We start from the raw sequence: 23848 nt of genomic DNA on the forward strand, positions 1-23848 counted from the left end.
ACCAGCAAGTAGTCACATGTCTCTGGCAACTACTGAGTGGTAAGGTCAAGTTTCTAGGTCGCGTACTGCTGGGGTTTTGAGTCAACTAGTGTGTAGGGATCACTGAAGGATTACAATGAATGTGGGATGTAGATCCTACTACTAATGTACTACTAACCCTACTCCCCACAACTACTACTGATATATGGTTCCATCTTTCCCCTCCTGTTCTCCCCACAACTACTACTGATATATGGTTCCATCTTTCCCCTCCTGTTCTCCCCACAACTACTACTGATAGATGGTTCCATCTTTCCCCTCCTGTTCTCCCCACAACTACTACTGATAGATGGTTCCATCTTTCCCCTCCTGTTCTCCCCACAACTACTACTGATAGATGGTTCCATCTTTCCCCTCCTGTTCTCCCCACAACTACTACTGATAGATGGTTCCATCTTTCCCCTCCTGTTCTCCCCACAACTACTAATGGTAGATGGTTCCATCTTTCCCCTCCTGTTCTCCCCACAACTACTACTGGTAGATGGTTCCATCTTTCCCCTCCTGTTCTCCCCACAACTACTACTGATAGATGGTTCCATCTTTCCCCTCCTGTTCTCCCCACTACTACTACTGATAGATGGTTCCATCTTTCCCCTCCTGTTCTCCCCTAGCCACTACTACTAATGGTAGATGGTTCCATCTTTCCCCTCCTGTTCTCCCCACAACTACTAATGGTAGATGGTTCCATCTTTCCCCTCCTGTTCTCCCCACAACTACTACTGATAGATGGTTCCATCTTTCCCCTCCTGTTCTCCCCACAACTACTACTGGTAGATGGTTCCATCTTTCCCCTCCTGTTCTCCCCACAACTACTACTGATAGATGGTTCCATCTTTCCCCTCCTGTTCTCCCCACAACTACTACTGATAGATGGTTCCATCTTTCCCCTCCTGTTCTCCCCACAACTACTACTGATAGATGGTTCCATCTTTCCCCTCCTGTTCTCCCCACAACTACTACTGATAGATGGTTCCATCTTTCCCCTCCTGTTCTCCCCACAACTACTACTGATAGATGGTTCCATCTTTCCCCTCCTGTTCTCCCCTAGCCACTACTACTAATAGTAGATGGTTCCATCTTTCCCCTCCTGTTCTCCCCACAACTACTACTGATAGATGGTTCCATCTTTCCCCTCCTGTTCTCCCCACAACTACTACTGATAGATGGTTCCATCTTTCCCCTCCTGTTCTCCCCACAACTACTACTGATAGATGGTTCCATCTTTCCCCTCCTGTTCTCCCCACTACTACTACTGGTAGATGGTTCCATCTTTCCCCTCCTGTTCTCCCCACTACTACTACTGGTAGATGGTTCCATCTTTCCCCTCCTGTTCTCCCCTAGCCACTACTACTACTGGTAGATGGTTCCATCTTTCCCCTCCTGTTCTCCCCACTACTACTACTGATAGATGGTTCCATCTTTCCCCTCCTGTTCTCCCCACTACTACTAATGGTAGATGGTTCCATCTTTCCCCTCCTGTTCTCCCCACTACTACTAATGGTAGATGGTTCCATCTTTCCCCTCCTGTTCTCCCCACAACTACTAATGGTAGATGGTTCCATCTTTCCCCTCCTGTTCTCCCCTAGCCACTACTACTACTGATAGATGGTTCCATCTTTCCCCTCCTGTTCTCCCCACAACTACTACTGATAGATGGTTCCATCTTTCCCCTCCTGTTCTCCCCACTACTACTAATAGTAGATGGTTCCATCTTTCCCCTCCTGTTCTCCCCACTACTACTAATAGTAGATGGTTCCATCTTTCCCCTCCTGTTCTCCCCTACAACTACTACTGATAGATGGTTCCATCTTTCCCCTCCTGTTCTCCCCCACAACTACTACTGATAGATGGTTCCATCTTTCCCCTCCTGTTCTCCCCACAACTACTACTGGTAGATGGTTCCATCTTTCCCCTCCTGTTCTCCCCACTACTACTAATGGTAGATGGTTCCATCTTTCCCCTCCTGTTCTCCCCACTACTACTAATGGTAGATGGTTCCATCTTTCCCCTCCTGTTCTCCCCACTACTACTAATGGTAGATGGTTCCATCTTTCCCCTCCTGTTCTCCCCACTACTACTACTGATAGATGGTTCCATCTTTCCCCTCCTGTTCTCCCCACTACTACTAATGGTAGATGGTTCCATCTTTCCCCTCCTATTCTCTAGCCATTGCTATTTTATTTTAGACTACTTAAATTAAGATGAATGTTGAGTGTGTGTGTGAGATATGACAACTATACCACTTATTGTAGGTCTGGCACCTAGCCGCTGTCCATAATGTCCTACCATTGTTTACATGCCTTCCCTAGATACAGCAGAACCCTGTGTTGACCAGATGTAGAGCACTGGCAAATTCAACTACGTTGAAACCACTTCAGAAAAAACAAGTTGTTCCACTACCTAAAAACAACCCAATTGAAATCAATTGTTGAGTTTCAGAGTCGCTGGTGCCTCTGCCTGTGTTCTGTTAGTTCCATTCTGCTCATCAGTAATGATAGGCCAGCTCAGGAAACCAGTGTATCGTCTTGGAGATAACTGACATGTTTGTCAAACGCACAACATAATAGTTTGCCTCACACACACTATAGTCAACGTGACATGTGCAAACAGTCTTGACAGATTGATAGGTCAGCTCATGCTCCCCGCCCTGTGCTCTGGCAGAAAAAGGATGGGGCAGATTGCAGAGATAAGGGCCAGATAGGATAGCCCTTTGACTTGTTCAGCTCTAGCCTGTAGACAGACCCTCCTGGCTGCTAAACTACCACTCATGGGTCCAATCCAGATGGCAGTCTGTTAAAGACCTCCCCCCCCCCCTACGTTCAAGATAGGTTAGACCCATGGCTGTGGGAATGTTCGTTTAGAGATGGTTTACTGAATAGGTTTAATACCATGTTTATTATTAGTTAGCCAGGTTTAGTATTAGTTAGCCAGGTTTAGTATTAGTCAAATGTGGTTATAAGCTAAGATGCAACAACAATGATACATTGTGATAATTTAACAATAATTTGTTTTACAATATTTTCACCAATGTAATACTTTCTCTACCTGTCCAAGACAATTGGCCTGCAGTCAAGATTTGTTTTTATCCCGCAATTAAAAAGCTTCTTCATAACAAAAGACAGCTGTGGGAACATGGCATCAATTTAAGATGAACAAGAAAGCTAATATGTCATTTCAGTGAAGGGTAGGGAATATAGATTCATTAAGGATGATGCATATCAAGACGATTTTGTTGTAGCGCTTCAAAATAAAATGGAATCTCTCACAGCAAAAAGACTGGTTCTCGGCTACCTGTAGAAGTGAGTGAAGTGACGTGGAGACAGCTGGCTTCCCTCGGAGCGAGTCAGGAGCAGGCAGAGTGTGGGGTGACTTACGCTGCTCTTTCTGCGGTTGCATCATCATTATCTGCCTTTGAAGAATGAGGAGCTGTCACAGGGGGTTAATGTGGGAGCAGCTGGGGGTTGGTGTGGGAGCAGCTGGGGGTTGGTGTGGGAGCAGCTGGGGGTTGGTGTGGGAGCAGCTGGGGGTTGGTGTGGGAGCAGCTGGGGGTTGGTGTGGGAGCAGCTGGGGGTTGGTGTGGGAGCAGCTGGGGGGTTGGTGTGGGAGCAGCTGGGGGTTGGTGTGGGAGCAGCTGGGGGTTAGTGTGGGAGCAGCAGGGGGTTGGTGTGGGAGCAGCTGGGGGTTGGTGTGGGAGCAGCTGGGGGGTTAATGTGGGAGCAGCTGGGGGTTGGTGTGGGAGCAGCTGGGGGTTGGTGTGGGAGCAGCTGGGGGTTGGTGTGGGAGCAGCTGGGGGTTGGTGTGGGAGCAGCTGGGGGTTGGTGTGGGAGCAGCTGGGGGTTAATGTGGGAGCAGCTGGGGGTTGGTGTGGGAGCAGCTGGGGGGTGCACTGGAGCCCGCTTCAAGGCTCCTGGCACTGCTGTTGGTGTGTGTGTGCACAGCTTCCTCTAATTTGCACACACACACACATACGTACACACACACACAGATCAACTCCTTCCGCATGGCTTGGTGACGTAACAAAACCATGAATTAGATCTGAAGAAGTTTTATAGACCGCTTGCCTTTTAGCTCCTCTCTGTCAGTGATGAGCCTGCAGTGTGAGCTAGTGGTTGGAGAATAGGACGGTCACCAGGAGATAAATGGTTTGAAATCCACGTCAGACACAGTTAGTAAGTAGACCCACACTCACCGCTGAGGAATCGGGAGCCATGCATCTGGCTTTGCCTGAAATGAAGCCTACTTTGCAGACTGCTCCCCCTAAAAAACAGATTGAAGAAAATAATCTCTGCAGAAGAGCTCAGGCTTGTTACTGTATGTGGATGGAGCTGCTGAAAGGAGTCTTTGGCCCAATGCTACATGTTACTATAGTACTCCCCTACGGCATGTACGGCCAACAGAAACACTCCCTCAGTGAGTCAGCCCAGGTCAGCAGCTTCTCCTCTCTGCTCTATCCCTCATCATAACCCTGCTAACACATACACACACACATACACACACACACACACACACACACACACACACAGGACATGTAATACCAACCCCCCTAGCCCTGTAATGCTCAGCAGGATTAGAGCTGTACTGTGTGTCTGCCTCCACACAGGGCGGGGTCAGCAGCAGACATGGGGGAGGGGCTTTACTGTCCACTGGAAGTTGTTGTTTTTCATTCCCCTTGGCAACAGAAAGACCAGACAGATTGGGATCCATTGAGCCCCCGGCTTTCTGGTGTAGAATCTGGTGTGTCCATTTTGTTTGTGTGAAACCAAATCACCCTGTGTCATAGGGTGTGTGTGTGTGTTGAGAGGGCCGGGGTGAGGTTAGGGTGTGTGTTGAGGGCCTGGGGTGAGGTTAGGAGTTTAGGGTGTGTATTGAGGGCCTGGGGTGAAGTTAGGAGTTTAGGTTGTGTGTGTGTGTTGAGAGGGCCGGGGTGAAGAATGTGTGTGGTGTGTGTGTATGTGTTGAGCGGGCCGGGGTGAGGTATGTGTGTGGTGTGTGTGTGTGTTGAGCGGGCCGGGGTGAAGTATGTGTGTGGTGTGTGTGTGTTGAGCGGGCCGGGGTGAAGTATGTGTGTGGTGTGTGTGTGTGTGTTGAGCGGGCCGGGGTGAAGTATGTGTGTGGTGTGTGTGTGTGTTGAGCGGGCCGGGGTGAAGTATGTGTGTGGTGTGTGTGTGTTGAGCGGGCCGGGGTGAAGTATGTGTGTGGTGTGTGTGTGTGTGTGTGTTGAGCGGGCCGGGGTGAGGTTAGGGTGAAGTAGTGGGCAGGGAGTGTTGAGTTTACACAAGGTATTGTAACTGTAGTCCTACAGTATCGACTGGTTGACAGTCAGGAGATACAGGCTCAGTTCCAGTTTCTCCTAACATCGTTTAGACAACAGAAAAGGCTAAAGGTGTGATTATACCCCTACTCGCTTGTGTTATTCTCTCACCCCATTAGGTTGCTGCTGTGTCAGACTTTCTAGTAGTACATTTGTCTTCCTCTTTAAGATCATATAAATGCAGAGATGATCCGCTTCAGGAAATAAACAAACTAAATGGATTCAATCCCTGTGGTTGTAATTAGGGCTGTCTCCGACCCCAAAAAACGAAAGTCGTCGGTTCTTTCGACCAATCGATTGGTAGAAATGTTAAAACGTGTATTTTTCCATATATAGACACACCCTATGTGTTTTAATAAAATCAACTATACAGTGTATTCGGAAAGTATTCAGACCCCTTGACTTTTTGCATATTTTGTTACATTACAGCCTTATTCTAAAATGTATTCAATTAAAAATGTTCCTCATCAATCTACACACAATACCTCATAATGACAAAGTGAAAACAGGTTTTTAGAATTTTTTGCAAATGTATTTATATATATTTTTTAAAGATACCTTATTTACATAAGTATTCAGACCCTTTGCTATGAGACTCGAAATTGAGCTCAGGTGCATCCTTGATGTTTCTACAACTTGATTGGAGTCCACCTGTGGTAAATTCAATTGATTGGACATGATTTGGAAAGGCACACACCTGTCTATATAAGGTCCCACAGTTGACAGTGCATGTCAAAGCAAAAACCAAGCCATGAGGTCGAAGGAATTGTCCGTAGAGCTCCGAGGCAGGATTGTGTCGAGGCACAGATCTGGGGAAGGGTACCAAAAAAATTATGCAGCATTGAAGGTCCCCAAGCACACAGTAGCCTCCATCATTCTTAAATGGAAGATGTTTGGAACCACCAAGACTCTTCCTAGAGCTGGCCGCCCGGCCAAACTGAGCAATCGGGGGAGAAGGGCCTTGGTCAGGGAGGTGACCAAGAACCCGATGGTCACTCTGACAGAGCTCCAGAGTTCCTCTGTGGAGATGGGAGAACCTTCCAGAAGGACAACCATCTCTGCAGCACTACACCAATCAGGCCTTTATGGTAGAGTGGCCAGACGGAAGCCACTCCTCAGTAAAAGGCACATGACAGCCCGCTTGGAGTTTGCCAAAAGGCACCAAAGGACTCTCAGACCACGAGAAACAAGAATCTCTGGCCTGATGAAATCAAGATTGAACTCTTTGGCCTGAATGCCAAGCGTCACGTCTGGAGGAAACCTGGCACTATCCCTACGGTGAAGCATGGTGGTGACAGCATCATGCTGTGGGGATGTTTTTCAGTGGCAGGGACTGGGAGACTAGTCAGGATCGAGGGGAAGATGAACGTAGCAAAGTACAGAGATCCTTGATGAAAACATGCTCCTGAGCACTTAGGACCTCAGACTGGGGCAAAGGTTCACCTCCCAACAGGACAACGACCCTAAGTACACAGCCAAGACAACGCAGGAGTGGCTTCTGGACAAGTCTCTGAATGTCCTTGAGCCCGTACTTGAACCCGATCGAACATATCTGGCGAGACCTGAAAATTGCTGTACAGCGACGCTACCCATCCTACCTGACAGAGCTTGAGAGGATCTGCAGAGAAGAATGGGAGAAACTCCCCAAATATAGGTGTGCCAAGATTGTAACGTCATACCCAAGAAGACTTGAGGCTGTAATCGCTGCCAAAGGTGCTTCAACAAAGTACTAAGTAAAGGGTCTGAATACTTATGTAAATGTGATATTTCCGTTTATTTTATTTGATAAAATAGCAAAAATGTCTAAAAAACTGTTTTTGCGTTGTCATTATGGGGAATTGTATGTGGATGTGGATTTTAGAATTTCAGAATAAAGATGTAACGTAACAAAATGTGGAAAAAGTCAAGGGGTCTGAATGCTTTCCGAATGCACTGTATTTGCATTGAGCTTGTCTTTAAGCGCATTGTTTGATAAAATAAGACACAAATGACTCAAGAGGGAGACAGAGATCAAGATAACCAGAAGGGGAAAAAAGCCTTAACCTGACCCCGAACATCCTCCTCCCACTCCTACTGACTTTCGCAGATTCTGCCATTACTCTCCTGAAGTTGCCGCTAATAGGCTACATGAGGAGTCGGCAACCTTTCTGTGGAATGCCAATTTCTTACCATTTCTACCGATCTGCGTGCCAGTTCTGGTTTTCATATGCACATTTTCGTGGAACCGTTTCATTACATTTGTAACAACGTCTTCGTATCTCAAAATCATTGTTATGTGGTTAATCAAAATTCTATCCAAATCTAAATGAAAATAATACAAACCTAAAAAGCATATAAAGCCAACAATTAAAAACATTGCAGCCTGCAGGTAGAAAATATCCAGATTTTAATCAAATATAAATAATAATCCTATAAATCACATTGGCTACGCATGGCCTGTCTGCAACGAACTTTAAACATTGTATCAACTATTGACTTGGGTCCGGCCTAAAGCTCTTGCTAGCAAAAATATTCGGGGCCCTCAGTTTCCCGCAGGACAGACACCGCTGTAGGCTATTTGCACAAGGGATAAGAAGTAATCATGTAGGCCTATTTTATGAAATTTCCACTGGATCAGAGCATGACATTTTTCGCTTTCATACTGAGTGGTAATCGAAACGCTGTGAGCTGGAATACATTGAGGAACTATTGTCTTTCTCAGTAAAAACAGACTTTGTTTGCTTGCTGTTTGAGGTGAAGAAAACATTAATTTGAGAAGCTCCACAGCTCATTAGTGGTGGTGCATTAAGCCAATCAGAAATACTATCAGATCCCCAAATGGGCACATTTATATGCCTACATTTGCACGCAGGCCAGGTAGCCTATAGGCCTACTTCTATGAGTAATCAGGTGCGCGTCCTTACTCAACATTGACAGGAGCGCTCAAAAACAAAAGACAATGACTAAATTGACAAAACTCATAAATGGAATGAGATAAACCAAAACGTGTTTCTCACAAGTGTGGCAGGTTGTGCGCTCGGCAAGCAACGTGTCCACTCCGACAACGAGAACGGTAATATACTGTAAAATAATACATATATTGAATGCATTAACAGAAATTACCGTAACCAAACAAACATTGTAGATTAGAAAATATAGGAATTAACGGTAAATGTACTATTGGTGATATATGTAACGGGGAATTGATAGACTAACACTCAAACAATTTACACAATGAAGTTATGAAACAATGAATGTGCACAAATTGGCGGGAGAGAGCGCATTCTGGAGAGAGACGTGCATTGTGCATCTTAGCCACACTCCCCTTCTTCTTGGACGGTGCCATCCCAGCGGCCACTGCAATGGATTAGTCTCGGCCTCCGCAATGGACTAGTTCACTGAGATGGGCACGAATAAGACAGGTGTCTCGTGTGCCATTAAAAAATATAGATATTTGCTACTGCTCGACAAAAACAAATCTTTGTCAACCAACAGCCTATCGACCAAACAATCGACCAGTCGACTAATTGGGGTCAGCCCTAGTTGTAATATAAATATAATGACGAAATTAGATGATAAGCTACTCAATTATAGTGCAAACAGGCCCACTTACTGTGATGGTGTTAGTCATTCAAATAGGCTGCATCCGAGAACACTGGGTTATGTGGAAACGTCATATGCTTCTGTACTGTGCATGTTTTAAACAGTGAACGTCCTGATTGGCTCTCTTGAAAGGAAGACGTGTACATACCAGGAAGTGTTTTAAACAGGAGGCTGTGTGTTGGTCCTCCCATTTGAATAAGTGTTCAGTAACTTTGGGTATACTGTGAATGGTTTCTACGGTTTCAATCCTTTTCCATCACCTTGAGATGGATGGTTAGGGGCAGCCCTCTTGCCACACTAACTACAGTTAATGTTATGATATATACGGTTGTTAACTATAATCCTCGTTAACTGGGATTGTTGATAAAAGTCCTGTGAGGTGTAGAATAGATGCAGTACAGTATATGGTAGTATGTAATGTATCAACCTGTTAAGAACACATGTATCTCTTTCTCTGCTGGTATGCTGTTTTAAATAGACTAGCCTCATTACAACGGCTGTGGTGAGCTGACCTCTTCTCTAGCGGAGCTACACACACCTCCTCTGTCCTCCCAGTTACACAGGCTGCATTCCGCTCGTGTGTGTGTGTGTGTGTGTGTGTGTGTGTATGCACAAACCATGCACACACACAAACACTATTTTTGGGGGTACAGTGATATTACTACTCATCTTCTAAAGTGTTACCAAAAGTCCTATTGCTTACATGCAGTGTACATGCCAGTGCACTAACCTGTATTCACCCCCCCCCCCAAAAAAAGATCAAGCTGTCGTGAAATTAAGTGATTTGCGTCTTCCGACTGCTACTTCTCAGCCCTACGGGCTCAGTGTCCCTCATTGAAGATTGATTCGCTAGCTGTCTGGCTCAGCCGTTCCTAGCAGGTAGAGGAATGCTAACCAACTCCCCTCTGCTTCTTCTCAACACTCCTTATCTCCCCCAGGCAGAGCCAAGCACAGTTTCTCTCATAGACACTGGCCTGGTGCAGCGCTAGCTGGCTGAGGAGGGAGGGTTCGCTACAGTACATGCTGTTCCATCCTGGTCCTACTTTGTCGTCCTGACTCAACATTCATGTGTTTTGAATGTATTGCAGTCCTGTGTGTTTTTTATGTGCTAGTACTATACCTGACATCACAAATAATGTTCCCTCAGGTAAAATAACGTTTGCCCTCAGAAGTTCCCTCAGGTAAAAAACAAAAGTGTTTTCCCTCAGATGTTCCCTTTGAAAAAAATAAGCGTTCGTAGTGGATCGACGCTCACTGCTGCTTCTCCCATTGGCTTAAAGGGCAGCAGCCAGGTCAACATTCAGTCAGACATTTTGTCTCTACGTCGGATCCAAGTGTCGACAGGGCCAGAGTGAATACTTTTGAATGTTGGGAGTGGTGTTTTGTGTAAGTGAGAGTCCACTCCCCTTACTAAATCAAAGGAAAGGATGCTCCAACTGGACTCTTGATGAGTAATGCAGATATGTAAACATTATTAAAGTGACTAAGATACCGTAGAATAGTATAGAATACAGTATATACATATGAGATGAGTAGTCCAAGATATGTAAACATTATTAAAGTGGCTAGTGTTCCATTTCTTAAAGTGGCCAGTGATTTCTAGTCTATGTCTCCATGGCAACATCCTGTCTGTGTGACTGGGGGTACATTGTATTTGGGATACACAGTGCAGGGGGTGGAGTTTCTTACGAGGATACAGGCTAATAACTAATGTATTAGTCTGGAGAGAAAAAATGCATTGTTTACAGACAAATCCCTGAGTCCTTGATCTGCTCTAGTTACTCACATTTTTGTGCAATTATTTCTAATTGACATCAAGTCAAGATGACGCACCAAGAATTTGTTCAGAGGACCTTTTCTGTAGACAAAGAAGTCTCAAACAATACCATATCTCTTTATAGCATTCACTTGATCAGAAGTCTTTGCAGAAACGTATCATTGAACTGCAGAACAGTAGCCCAATCTCTGAACAGACGTAGCATTAGCTGTCCAGGCAGATGCTGGTGTACAGGGCCTGGCTCCTGTCACACTGCTGTAGGCTACCAGTTGGCTAAGCAGTGGCAGATGCTGTTGGTGTGTCCAGTCAGTGGCAGCCCAACAATGTGCTTGTGTTTGTGCGGCCTCAAAAAGCCTCTTTATTTAAGGGGAGGCACGTGAGAGTCCTCAGATTCCATGTCAGCGACACAGTGTAGCCAGCACCTGCTGTTAGCTGCCCCAGCTCACTGCCTGTACTTCCCCTGGGCCTTTGTCAGTGTGGTCAGATAGATAGATAGATAGATGGAATAGACTTGTTAGATATATGGGAGAATAGATGTATGGAATAGACTTGTTAGATATATAGGAGAATAGATTAATGGAATAGACTTGTTATTTATACATTGCATTCGGAAAGTATTCAGACCCCTTGACTTTTTCCATATTTTGTTACGTTACAGCCTTATTCTAAAATGGATTGAATACAAAACATTTCCTCATCAATCTACATTTACATTTACATTTTAGTCATTTAGCAGACGCTCTTATCCAGAGCGACTTACAGTTTGTGAATACATATATATATATATTTTTTTTTATACTGGCCCCCCGTGGGAATCGAACCCACAACCCTGGCGTTGCAAACGCCATGCTCTATCAACTGAGCTACATCCCTGCCGGCCATTCCCTTCCCTACCCTGGACGACGCTGGGCCAATTGTGCGCCGCCCATGAGTCTCCCGGTCGCGGCCGGCTGCGACAGAGCCTGGATTCGAACCAGGATCTCTAGTGGCACAGTTAGCACTGCGATGCAGCGCCTTAGACCACTGCGCCACTCAGGAGACTCCACAATACCCCATAATGACAAAGCGAAAACAGGTTTTTAGAAATGTTTGCAAATGTACTCAAAATAACAAACAGAAATACCTTATTTACATAAGTATTCAGACTCTTTGCTATGAGACTCGAAATTGAGTTTAGCTGCATCCTGTTTCCATTGATCATCCTTGATGTTTGTACAACTTGATTGGAGTCCACCTGTGGTAAATTCTATTAATTGGACATGATTTGGAAAGGCGCACACCTCTCTATATATGGTCCCATAGTGCATGTCAGAGCTATATATATAATATATATATATATATATAGTACCAGTCAAAAGTTTGGACACACCTACTCATTCAAGGGTTTTTCTTTATTTTTACTATTTTGCGCCATAGCCAATCAGCGCTACAGTAGGCCTATATGCAAATAAGCAATTTGCCACACGGGCCTGCCATCATTCACTTTGAACTGGACTGTCTGTTTACAGTCAGTAGCAACAGCGCAACATTGGATCATTATAAAGCATTTGGCAAAAGCCACAAAATACACCTGAATGGATTTCTGCAAATATGTAAATACCACGGGAGTCCTCTTACATTTGGGAACTTTACAGTCATATTGATCAAACAACCATGAACAGGTAGGCTGTCTCTCTGTTGCCTATGTACATCAACAACAAGATCAACAACTAATGTTAGCAAGAGCGAGATGAGCTAAAATCTAACGAGGGAACAGTAGATAAACCCTCTCAAACTTTTTCAGCTTGTAGTTGTCTGTCAAAATTGCACTGATAAACGATGGGGAATAGTAGCCTGTTGCAGCTTGCCTGCCAATGCATGCTGGTCCCAACCCAAGTTTTGACAACTGAATGGGAACTTGCCTGCCCGCCCATTCGCCCATTTGATCGACGCCAAATACATTTGATTGACAACTAAGAGATATGCTAACTCTGCATAACAGTCGTTCAAGTTCAGCATAGCTACCTAGCAAAGTGATTCATGTAGCTATTTTATTTAGTAAGCCTAACATTAGCTAGCTAGCTAGCTAGCTGCTGGGAAGATGTCATGTCATTGGACGAGTGGGTGAGTGGACACCTGCATCTCTAGCTGTAGCCACCGAAAAACGATACTGGGGGAAAAAGTTGTCCACTCGTCCAATGACATGACATCTTCCCAGCAGCTAGCTAGCTAATGTTAGGCTTACTAAATAAATAGATGCGCTAGCCTATTAGCCACGTTATGACTGACTTGTGATCATTGCCCTTGCTAGTTTGATTGTATCGACATTCCCAGGGTTCGCTACGTTAGTTTTTGTCCAAAATATTGTGTCATTTGAAACTGAAACAGAGCATCCTGAATGGCTGGAGGCAGCAAACAATGTACCAGGCCTAGCTGTGATTTACAACCTGATAGCAATATTTGTTGGACTACCAATAAATGTATTGGCAAATTACATTAATCATGCATTGAACTGCATCCATCTATTCTGCCAACAATGCCTTACTCTATGTCATGGAATTTTGAGTCAAATAGAACCTATCTTTATAACCTCTTATAAAGTTGGTTTTGTAGCATAAACTGGGAATTTGATATATTTTACTGATATTATGAGTGTTTGTTTCATATCTGCAAAGTAGTTAACGCTGTCAGTTCCACTTTAATGTTTCATCCCAATGAATAGGCTGTGTATCTTCCCAACAGCTTTAACTAATATACACAATGTGTCCCTCTGTTATTCATAGACATGCACTCACTGTCTGTGCACGTTTTGGGAGCGGAAAATAGACCTTCTGTATTTCTGGCTTGGTTTCATTCTTTCCAGTTGAAACTACATGGTTCAATAATTTCCGTTCAAATACACTCAGTACCCCCAAAGAGTGATAGAGGAGCTGGTTACGCTCACTGTTTTATTCCTTGTGCTTCCTTCATTGTAGAGACACACACCATAGTGTATGAAGATAACAACACGACCATGCAGAGGGACGATCATTCACGCATCACTAATACACATCATGTCTCTGTTAGCTCCCGTTCTCTTTTTCCTACCCCCCCATACACACACCATCCATTCCTCCTTTCCTCTGTGGCCTTGACTGTGTCCGTCTGCAGCTGGCTGTGTTATCCTCCTGCTCCCTCCTCTGCAGCCCTCTGCACTCCTCTTCTGTCCTGGACATGGAAAGGAGAGGATGTCAGTTTGTTTTTACAAAAGTCATTTTTTGCACTCACTCATCTTCTGCCTCCCTCTTTCTCCTCCTCCTCGCTCCCTCCACCTTCCTTCCGTTAGAGGAGTGGGAGGGGCTTAGTAATAATGTCCTGTGTCCTATCTGGTTGTATAAACGCCAGTGTCTTTATGTTACTGTCTCTAGGTCCCGTGTGGCTCAGTTGGTAGAGCATGGCGCTTGCAACGCCAGGGTTGTGGGTTTGAATCCCACGGGTGGACCAGTACGAAAAAAGTATGAAAATGTATGCACTCACTACTGTAAGTCGTTCTGGATAAGAGCGTCTGCTAAATGACGTAAATGTAAATGTCTAGTTAGTCTATTTGGGTATCTAAAAGTCAGTGTCTTTGTTACTGTCTCTAGTTAGTCTATCTGGGTGTCTAAAGGTCAGTGTCTTTGTTACTGTCTCTAGTTAGTCTATCTGGGTGTCTAAAAGTCAGTGTCTTTGTTACTGTCTCTAGTTAGTCTATCTGGGTGTCTAAAAGTCAGTGTCTTTGTTACTGTCTCTAGTTAGTCTATCTGGGTGTCTAAAAGTCAGTGTCTTTGTTACTGTCTCTAGTTAGTCTATCTGGGTGTCTAAAAGTCAGTGTCTTTGTTACTGTCTCTAGTTAGTCTATCTGGGTGTCTAAAAGTCAGTGTCTTTGTTACTGTCTCTAGTTAGTCTATCTGGGTGTCTAAAGGTCAGTGTCTTTGTTACTGTCTCTAGTTAGTCTATCTGGGTGTCTAAAGGTCAGTGTCTTTGTTACTGTCTCTAGTTAGTCTATCTGGGTGTCTAAAGGTCAGTGTCTTTGTTACTGTCTCTAGTTAGTCTATCTGGGTGTCTAAAGGTCAGTGTCTTTGTTACTGTCTCTAGTTAGTCTATCTGGGTGTCTAAAAGTCAGTGTAGATCACAATAAAGTAGACTCCCATGTGCACCACTTTCCCACCTGCCTCTCTCCTACCTGTACTAAACTAAACTGTAAAGGGGGAGCATTAGAATATGTATCCTGTCAGAGGACACGCCCAACACTCCTTAACCCTAACTCTTATATTGTCCTCACAGCTAAACCACACCCATATCCCCTTCGACTAGCTCATTGGTCAGTTGGGTCCTTTCCCGGGATTTATTTGAACAGGGACCAATCATATTCTGCCTATGATCATAGATGTCCAGGCTCATTATAATGATGAGAGGTATAGTATTATCAGTGAAAATGTTCTCTAGAACACATAAATGAATACCTTCCTTTAAATTAATTGTTTTCTTTTCCTGATTCGAGCATCAATAGGCATGTGCGTAATGGTCATGTGAGGTGAAATGTGTATATTTTGGGATGTGAGCACTCAGTTTGTTTGACCTTACGAAGATCCGTTTCAGATCGAAACGTTGTCAATAAAGCGGTAAATTGGGAGTTTTAACAGTGTACGGGCCTTCTTGTTCTTTACTGAAATAAAAGATCCCAGAGATTTTCTTTGCCCACAAAAAGCTTATTTCTCTCAACTTTTGTGAACAAATTTGTTTTTGAGCATTTCTCCTTTGCCAAGATAATCCATCCACCTGACAGGTGTGGCATATCAAGAAGCTGATTAAACAGCATGATAATTACACAGGTGCACCTTGTGCTGGGACAATAAAAGGCCACTAAAATGTGCAGTTTTGTCACACAACACAATGCCACGGATGTCTCATGGTTTGAGGGAGCATGCAATGGCATGCTGACTGCAAGAATGTCCACCAGAGCTGTTCCCAGAGATTTTAATGTTCATTTCTCTACCATAAGCTGCGTCCAACGTTGTTTTAGAGAATTTGGCAGTACGTCCAACCGGCCTCACAACTGCAGACCATGTGTAACCACGCCAGCCGAGGACCTCCACATCCTGCTTCTTCACCTGTGGGATCGTCGGAGACCAGCCACCCGGACAGCTGATGAAACTGAGAAGTATTTCTGTGATAAAGCCCCATTCTGATTGGCTGGGCCTTCCCAGGCCCACCCATGGCTGCTCCGCTGCCCAGTCGTGAAATCCATAGACTAGTGCCTAATGATTTTTTTTCAATTGACTGATTTCCTTGAACTGTAACTCTGTAACCGAAATTGTTCCATGCTGCGTTTATATTTTTGTTCAGTATACATCAATTCACAGAGGTGACCTGAGTGGTGTGGTTCACATCTGGCGATGGGCTTCTTAGCGGCCCAGTACTCTTAGTCCAGATGGGGTTTCTCTATCTGCAAAGTGTGCATGCTGTTCCCTCCTCACACTAAAGCACAGACATCTGGAAAACAGCAGGGTATTTTCCTAGTGAACAACATGAGGGACGGCACCCCGGAGTAGGTCAGTCGTGGAAATAACGTCACGGGCCGTGGACTGTGCTCTTACTGTAGCCGTCCCATAGTCTGGTTCAGGTGCAGGCCGTGTCTGACTCTGTTTCAGGTGCAGGCCGTGTCTGACTCTGTTTCAGGTGCAGGCCGTGTCTGACTCTGGTTCAGGTGCAGGCCGTGTCTGACTCTGGTTCAGGTGCAGGCCGTGTCTGACTCTGGTTCAGGTGCAGGCCGTGTCTGACTCTGGTTCAGGTGCAGGCCGTGTCTGACTCTGGTTCAGGTGCAGGCCGTGTCTGACTCTGGTTCAGGTGCAGGCCGTGTCTGACTCTGGTTCAGGTGCAGGCCGTGTCTGACTCTGGTTCAGGTGCAGGCCGTGGTCTGACTCTGGTTCAGGTGCAGGCCGTGTCTGACTCTGGTTCAGGTGCAGGCCGTGTCTGACTCTGGTTCAGGTGCAGGCCGTGTCTGACTCTGGTTCAGGTGCAGGCCGTGTCTGACTCTGGTTCAGGTGCAGGCCGTGTCTGACTCTGGTTCAGGTGCAGGCCGTGTCTGACTCTGGTTCAGGTGCAGGCCGTGTCTGACTCTGGTTTAGGTGCAGGCCGTGTCTGACTCCAGGCAGGTTTGGGGAGTTTGTGTCCTCTTCTCCATACTTTTTTACGTTGAAGAGCATAGAGCTCTCTGAAGCATGTGTACAGCAAGGTTGAGGTCAATTCTGTTTAAATTTAATTGAGTTAATTTGGTGAATGCATTAAAACTCTATAAACTTAACTCTGGTGGACAGTGACTTTTAGCGTTGACCCCAAAGGTCGACAATAAATTAATTGATGAAGGAAAGCTTGAACTGTCAGTCTCTTATCCCCTCCTTCTCACCCTCGCTCCCTCGCTCTCCCCCTCTGGTTGTCTGGTCATTCTAACTACACTCGACTCACTACCCTTGCCCTGTAAAATGATACGTGTCACCACCATGCTAAGAATATATAGTATACGGTATAGTAAAGGACATATTAACTGTCCACAACAATCACTACAGTACCCTCCCAATGTAAAGCCTTTAACAGCCTATATCTGCATTGTATCCAGACTTCACTGGTTCCTTCTGAGTAAGCCCTGGCCTTAACAATGTCCTGTTAATGCGTGACAGGACATTGTTACAGTAAATGCGGCAGAACATGGTTGTCCATTGAATGTTTAGGTACAATAGGCTACATTCGTTTCACGTTTGTTTAGCTAATGTAGAATTTAGCATATCATACTCACAGCCTACACCAGTACCTAGACAGGCCGCAGGGATATACCCCTGAGAATTGGCACGGGATTGGAGGAAGTGTCTGTTTGAGATCTAACTAATGGGATTGACCTCCTTTCTGCTGCGTCCACGTGGGTTAGCGTTAGCCTCATTGTGCTAAGTCACTCCCTTCCCTCTGTCTATAGTTAGCCCTAGCCTAGCCGTAACCATCTAATGCTTGACGTGTGGCCCACTTTGTGGGTTTGTTGCTGGCTGATAAGGCCAGCTGTTCTGGCTTTACCTCAACATGTCCGGTTTAGCAGGAAGAGCTCTAGAAACACCCAGAGTGTCCAGAATGTTGAAATGACAGTGTAGATTCAGGAGGTCTCAACCTTCCCCCTACTCCTCATCCTCTCACACTTCAAGCTAGCTTAGAATCTGAAGTTTGACACTTCATTTATACTGAACAAAAAATATATAAACGCAACATGCAACAATTTTCAAAGATTTGACTGAGTTACAGTTCATATAAGGAAATCAGTCCATTTAAATAAATTCATTAGGCCCTAATCTATGGATTTCACATGACTGGGAATACAGATATGCATCTGTTGGTCACAGATACCTTTAAAAATAATGGGCCTCACAATGGGCCTCAGGATCTCATCACGGTATCTCTGTACTTTCAAATTGCCATCGATTAAAATGCAATTGTGTTAGTTGTGCGTAGCTTATGCCTGCCCTTACCATAACCCCTCCGCCACCATAGGGCACTCTGTTCACCATATTGACATCAACAAACCGCTCACCCACACGATGCCATACACGTGGTCTGCGGTTGTGAGGCCGGTTGGACGTACTGCCAAATTCTCTAAAACGTCTTTGGAGGCGGCTTATGATAGAGAAATTAACATTCAATTCTCTGGCAACTGCTCTGGTGGACCATTCCTGCAGTCAGCATGCCAATTGCATGCTCCCTCAACTTGAGACATCTGTGGCATTGTTGTGTGACAAAACTTTACATTTTAGAGTGGTCCTTTGTTGTCCCCAGCACAAGGTGCACCTGTGTAATGATCATGCTGTTTAATCAGCTTCTTGATATGCCACACATGTCAGGTGGATGGATTATCTTGGCAAAGAAGAAATGCTCACTAACAGGGATGTAAACAAATTTGTACACAACATTTGAGAGAAATTAGTTTTTTCTGCATATGGAACTTTTCTGGGATCTTTTATTTCAGCTCATGAAAAGTTTATATTTTTGGTCAGTGTAGTTATTGTTAGCTCACTTTGACAGAGTTTAGTGGATTGATTAAATCATCTCTTGTTGTAATCAAGCAAGATCGCAATGGAAGCTGTACGTGAGCCACTGCCCACTACACAGGAGCTTAAAACCATCAGTGGTGTGGCGTTTAGTGAAGGGTGTTTGCTGGGTAAATACTGGACTTGGATTAGGGAATGGAAGCTCTCCAAAGTAAACAATGTTCATGTGTGGAGGAGTTGAGGGAGAAACGTTTCATGGAGAGACAGAGGGAGAGCGTTAGAGTGAGAGATAACAAAGGGCCGAAAGCCAAACGGTCTTTCTCCACCACCTCCAATGAAAAGCCTAGCGATCACAGCGCTGATAAAACCCATATGAACACAATGATAAAGTACCGGTTTCATACATTGCTTCTGGTGAATCCACATGGATTTCCTCGCAGTTTCGTAAGTGATTTCCTGCGTAGTTAAATATTTCCTGGCTAGTAGAATAGATGAAGTCATAGCTGAGGCTGAAGGAGCAGCTGCAGTGCTGTAGAGCAGGGGTTATTAAACTTTTTCAGCTCGAGACCCAAATGACAAATTGACCGTCGTCCCATGACCTAAATCAACCGCCAGTGAGCCAAATGAAGTAGAAATAATGATGTGTGATTTTATATATTTATATCTCGCGACCCACCTCTCAAATGCACATGGTCCATTTTGGGTCTTGACCCCTATTTTAATAAACCCTGCGGTAGAGTGTTGACAGTGTTCAGTACCATTGACTTATTGTGGGCCAACTGGTTCCTGGCTGAAGTGGGTTATTGACATCTGGCCAGAAAGCAGTACGGTTTCCCTCCCAATTGAGGCTCAGATGCAATCACATGAATGTCCTCATGCTAACCTCAATAAAGATAAGGTAGACTTGTATTTGGTGAAGTTGGATACCTAACCTAAAGCTACCAGAAGTACATCTTCAGAAGGAGTAGTTTATTTTATGGAACATTTAGCTAACATCTTTAAAGCCTTGAGGTAAGGTTAAAAAAAAAAAAAAGAATCTACCTTGCACAGAATGGCTTTTCATCTGTTTAACAGATTCTGCTCTCCCCGGAGTTGATTGGAACGCTACTACGGTATTGGCAAGGAACACAATAGAAGTTATTGTTCTACTGTCGCAGTGGGATGCCCAAAAGCTCACTGTAGGTCTGCTATTGTGAATTTTATCCTGGTTTGCCTTGACCGTGGCTCAGTCGGTAGAGCATGGCGCTTGCAACGCCAAGGATTGTGGGTTCGATTCCCGCTGGAACCACCAATACGTAAAATATATGCACGCATGACTGTAAGTCGCTTTGGATAAAAGTGTCGGCTAAATGGCATATATTCTTATTTTCTATATTACTACTGCATCTCCCTGTCCACTTCTGTCTTTGTGATTCAGTGTGTTTGAGAATTACTTCCCTTCAGCAGCCTCTATCACAGTAGACCTTTACCTTCCACCGTCTCCATTAACTCCATCCCTGTACACACAGTAAGCTAAGGCAGTACTCTGGGAAATCAGAAGTCCTAGCCCGGCCTCTGGCCAACACTGACTGATCTACAATAACAATTAGCAATACCATCGCTCTGTTAGCACAAGGAGTCTCTTGGCCTTACAAATACATGAGGAGAGTTGGGTTTACATGACTGCTGCTTAGGAATCCTACTCCATACTCTACCGCTCCATAGCCCTTTTCACAGCGCTGCTCTTTCATGCTTCACACAAACAGTTTTTCCACCCAACATTTCATCTTTGAATAATGAGGTTCCTGGCGAAGGGATGTGGAGCTCGCGTTACAATTCAGCATCAAAGTGTGAGAAAGGAAAACAATGATAGACTGGCTAATGAGGCTTTGGGAACACTTTACTGGAGCTGTCCTTATTCATGCAGTCATAAAGCCGTTAGAACAGATATATAACACTTTACAACTTTTGTCATAAGCAACATTTCTCTCTCTCTGTGTGTGTCTGTCTCTGTCGCTCTCTGTCTCTCCGTGTCTGTGTCTCTCTGTCTCTCCGTGTCTCTCTCTATGTCTGTGTCTCTCTCTGTCTCTCTGTCTCTCTCTATGTCTGTGTCTCTCTCTGTTTCTCCATGTCTGTCTTTGTCTCTCTCTGTCTCTTTGTCTCTCCGTGTCTGTGTCTCTCTCTGTCTCTCTCTGTCTCTCTCTGTCTCTTTTTGTCTCTTTGTCTCTCCGTGTCTGTCTCTCTCTGTCTCTCCGTGTCTCTCTCTCTCTCTCTCTCTGTCTCTTTGTTTCTCTTTGTCTATGTCTGTCTCCCCCCTCTCTGCTACATTCCCTCCCCCACTATAGCAACCAGAATTGGGAAGCTTCTCTCCCCGCCACCCGCATTTCCTCTGCTTCCGCTCGCGTCTGAGCTCTCCTTCCTTTTCCCGCCATGGCGAGGCCAAAGCCTGGCGGGCCCCCTCTTTCAGCCATCCTCATTCTACTGTAGCTAACAAGCCAAGTGGAGGACAAAGTGCCTGAGTGGTAGAGAGGGATGTCTGGGTAATACTAGAGTAATCCACTTGACCGAGTGCATCTTGTGTTTTGGTATGAACACACACATTCATATACCGACAAGTATACGAACGGATGCACACACACACAAATAAACTCACACGGATGGATTTTGGGTTTCTCTCCTTAGCTGAGAAATCCGTCAAAAGTTCATAAATCCTCCCCAGAATTCCCCCTCTTGTCTCCCTAGAGTGATCCTCTATGGTGGAGCTTTATGTTCTCTTGTCTAGAGTGGTCCTCTATGGTGGAGCTTTATGTTCTCTTGTCTAGAGTGTCCTCTATGGTGGAGCTTTATGTTCTCTTGTCTAGTGGGTCCTCTATGGTGGAGCTTTATGTTCTCTTGTCTAGAGTGATCCTCTATGGTGGAGCTTTATGTTATCTTGTCTAGAGTGATCCTCCATGGTGTAGCTTTATGTTCTCTTGTCTAGAGTGTCTTCTATGGTGGAGCTTTATGTTCTCTTGTCTAGAGGGTCCTCTATGGTGGAGCTTTATGTTCTCTTGTCTAGAGGGGTCCTCTATGGTGAAGCTGTATGTTCTCTTGTCTCCCTAGAGTGGTCCTGCTATATCTTCTCAATATAAACTGTCTCACAGTGGAATCTTCCTATCATAGCCATGTGCCTCTCAGCAAGGTTTTCCCGTGTGGAACACTTTACCAATGTTGGTCATATGGGTATTTCTCAAATAAGGTGCACCACCATTTAGACCAATTTGTGTAAACATTCAATTGAAGATATTGTATTTTCATGAGAGATGGAACATCAGTTCCGTAGATGGGTATTCAATGTATGGTCTTTAATTTTTGCCATAATATGGTGAGTTCACTGGAAAAAGGTGTCTCCTTTCAATAGAATACCTGCTATTCCCATTCATTTAGGTGGGTGTACTGAAGTCACCCCAACATCCAGTCATGTCACTGTTGTAAATAAAAAGCTATTTTTAAACTTTTGTTATCCCTTCTCTTGTTCTTTGCTCTCGCTGCTTACTTTAGGAAATCCAGTGTCTTTCACAAGGGAGCTAAGTAGATAGGGAAGCGAAACCTCAGCAGGCCAACCCAGAAGATGGTTGGAGTTGTTGAGAAATCCCATATTGACACAGTCCTCGAGAGTGAGTGGGTTTTTATTGTTTGCGCTAGAAGATAGGGCCTGTTCTGAAATAGCAGGAGCACATTTACTTAGCCAATGTCAAACACATCACTGCCGGAGTGTGTGGGTGTGGGTGTGTGTGTGCGCAAGTCTACTCTGCGTGCGTGTCTCTGCCATCGTGTGTGTGTGTGCTTTGGCTCTTCTCCACAGACTCCTGCGTGTCACGTTCCACTGAAAGTGACAGATCAGCGTTAACTCCAGTGGGTTTGTGTTGCAGATGTAATTCACTTTGAGTTAGGTCAGTCCAGGGACTTGGCTCTAGACTAGAGGATTGTTTGTTATCTTGTGGATCCACTGTGCCATCATTGGCTTGACATAGAGAAGGGTAAAAAGCTGTGTCCAAATGTGTCTGTTGCAAAAATCTTGGCCCAGCCTATAGTTTGTGCTTTTTTGGAGCTTTCGGACCGTTCTTTTTCACAGTTCTCGTCATTTTTACATATTACCTAAGTGCGATAATTGAGACTAATCCCAGCGGTCTATGGTGGCCTATAGAGATCTAGACCAGACATAGGCCTTATTGTCTAATTGAAACCTCCTCTAGCCCTGGACCAACAACAACATGTCCCATGACATCGCTACACCAGACAGACCTGACAACTCTCTTCCCAGAATGTTTTCACTAATCGAATAGATCCCCAACTCCACTAATCGGAAAGATCCCCATCTCCACTAATCGGATAGATCCCCATCTCCACTAATCGGATAGATCCCCATCTCCACTAATCGGATAGATCCCCATCTCCAAAACCCTTAAACTATAATTAGAAACTTACATCATCTCCCACCAATACCTTTTTCTCTGAATCCCCTTCCTCTTTCTAGTGGCCAGTTGGTTTAGAGTGGGGGCCAGATGGTTTAGAGTGGGGCCAGATGGTTTAGAGTGGGGGCCAGATGGTTTAGAGTGGGGGCCAGATGGTTTAGAGTGGGGGCCAGATGGTTTAGAGTGGGGGCCAGATGGTTTAGAGTGGGGGCCAGATGGTTTAGAGTGGGGGCCAGATGGTTTAGAGTGGGGGCCAGATGGTTTAGAGTGGGGGCCAGATGGTTTAGAGTGGGGGCCAGATGGTTTAGAGTGGGGGCCAGATGGCTTAGAGTGGGGGCCAGATGGCTTAGAGTGGGGGCCAGATGGCTTAGAGTGGGGGCCAGATGGCTTAGAGTAGGGGCCAGATGGCTTGGAGTGGGGGCCGGGCCAGATTGTTTGGAGTGGGGGCAGGGCCAGATTGTTTGGAGTGGGGGCAGGGCCAGATTGTTTGGAGTGGGGGCCGGGCCAGATGATTTGGAGTGGAGGCCAGGCTGCCTGCTGTCTGTCTCTCTAACGCTTTAGGCTCTGTAGTCTTTAGTGGTGCTAAAGACATCATCATAGGGACACTCTTTACATAATATGGCCTCTCTCTCTCTCTGGGCTTGCGTCTTAAGCTGGAAAAGCAATCAGCTTTGTAGCTACTGCC

At 45.2% G+C, this 23848-nt stretch overlaps 1 protein-coding gene across 1 annotated transcript in view; it reads left to right on the plus strand.

The window, feature by feature from the left end:
- Nucleotides 1-23848, plus strand: part of LOC121548154 (unconventional myosin-IXAa) — a 138791-nt gene that overhangs the window by 16344 nt on the left and 98599 nt on the right.

The sequence above is a fragment of the Coregonus clupeaformis genome, chromosome 32, assembly GCF_020615455.1.
Source record: "Coregonus clupeaformis isolate EN_2021a chromosome 32, ASM2061545v1, whole genome shotgun sequence".
Classification (NCBI taxonomy): domain Eukaryota; kingdom Metazoa; phylum Chordata; class Actinopteri; order Salmoniformes; family Salmonidae; genus Coregonus; species Coregonus clupeaformis.